Consider the following 2,125-nt stretch of genomic DNA (forward strand, 5'->3'; position numbering starts at 1 on the left):
TATTATAATGATATAATTATATTATAATCCAACAACTAAGAGAAATAATTAGGAAAGAAAACACATGCAGTTGTTCCATCCTGCTCTTGAGATACCCACGGTGACTTGTTCCTCTCTGCTTCCCTAAACCACTTTGCAGTCATTTTTCTCTTTACAAGGGCTTTTCCTCTTTCAAATTATCTAAGTGACCTCAGAAGTGAAATGGAAGAACCTCAGTCCTTCATTTTTTTTTTATTGCTCTCATGTTCTTTCCAAGTGAGATCCACTGGCAGACCCTGCCAATAAAGGAAGGGGTGGGGTTTTAGGAACTTGTAAATATGCCTGCCCTGTAGAGTCAGACATGAGTAGCAGCAGCAGGCCTTTAAACCTTGTGTGTGGCTACTCAGTGAAAGGGCAATTGATTTTGATTAATAATGGAAGAACAATTGCACTTCATATCCCAAAGCAAGTTGGATATATGGAAATTAATGTAGGCACTGACTGATCTGTGTGTATTCCTTTGTGAGGTCATCATTCTCTCTTTTCTGTCACCCATGAGAAGAAATGTCAACTCTGCCACCTTCTAAGTGGATGCTTTACACACTTTGAAATGGAAGTAGGAGTTTATGAAGAACACTGGTTTAAGAATGGACATTAAGAGGGGGGAAGGGCATATAGAGAAAGGTCATAGCACATTCCCTGTAGTAGGAAAAAGCTCCTCAAGAGAGTGTCCCCTTTAACATATTTTGAGCTTAGCTAGAACATATTTGACCCTTTGTTTACACTTCTTTTAACTAGAATGCAAAGCAATTAACATCCCCTCCCTTCTACAGACATGGGCAGTGCATGGAGAAATTCTGTCTTCCAGTAGAGAAGAGAGAATTCTGGAACAGGATTCTTGATGGGCTTATAGAAGATTGGGCTGGGCCCTAACATGAATAACCAAGGCACATACAAGTATCTAGGAATGGGCGGGAGGATGGCTCTACCTGGAACTGGATCACACAACAGGAGAATCTGTGGAGAACAAATTTCTCGGTCTGGACCAGAGGTGACCATCAGCCTCGCAACTGGTGACCAGACAACACCTAGCCTGGGATTAGTCATCTCCCCTGTAGAACCTCTGCTTGAACCATCTGGCAGTCGGGGAGGCCAATACTGAGTGAGGTTCAGCTTTGGGAATCCTGTTGTCTCTTACTTTCTTTAGAGTGAACTGTGAAGTTCAGTGCATCCTTGTCCCTTCTTCCTGGGTCTTTGTGTGTTGGAGAGGACTGGAGAAACAAAGCCTCTGGGTCATTTCCTCCTCTAACGAATTCTTTCCTCACTGTGTGGTCTCAAATGAAACAGATGTAAGAATATTTGTGGGTAGCCTTGCAACCACACCCTGGGGACAGACCTCTGGGGGCTGAAAGATTGGTTGATAGGATGAAGTTGGGGAAAACAGCATTTCAGTTGAAACTTATTTTTGTTCTAAGCATCAACAGCCCTAGCCCCAAGTGCAAAAGACTACTACCTTCATGGTCAAAGATGCTAAGAGGCCAAAGTGAGTATCATTATTTTTTTTTACCTGTGTTTTCCTACTAGGGATATGTGCATTTTATCACAGCCTCCATTTACTGACACTCAGCAAGCTACAAATGGGTTATTTTAAACCATTAATTCACTCAAGTGTATTACTTTTCATATGTATTCATTTATAAAACTCTTGACATAAGCCTTTACTTGAGTGACAGAAAGACAGATGCACCAAGACCCACAGAGAGAAATGGTAATAGGAAAAGAAACTACAGAAGAAAGAAAAGAAAGTTTCTACTATGGAAAATAGGGCCATATGGCTGTGTGCGATCAGTAGAACAGGACTGAGCATTCAGCTCCAAGTCTCTTTGAAGAAAAGCATGAATGAAAATAAGTCCATTCACAGAGTTATTAGTTTAAGATGTTAGTGGACATACCCTCAACGAAACAGAGACTTCTTCAAATGCCTAGTAGCCACACCTGTATGAGGGCCCTTGACCAAATCAGAAGGTAAGTACGGTAAGTTTTATTTTCAAAGCATTAATAGACATTGCCATGAGACAGCAGTAGGCCATATAGATGAGTACACAAACTTTATAACAGATGCCAAGGAATTAGGAGTTTTTTTTTT

This window comes from Microtus ochrogaster, chromosome 17, assembly GCF_000317375.1.
Source record: "Microtus ochrogaster isolate Prairie Vole_2 chromosome 17, MicOch1.0, whole genome shotgun sequence".
In the NCBI taxonomy this organism is placed as follows: Eukaryota; Metazoa; Chordata; class Mammalia; order Rodentia; family Cricetidae; genus Microtus; species Microtus ochrogaster.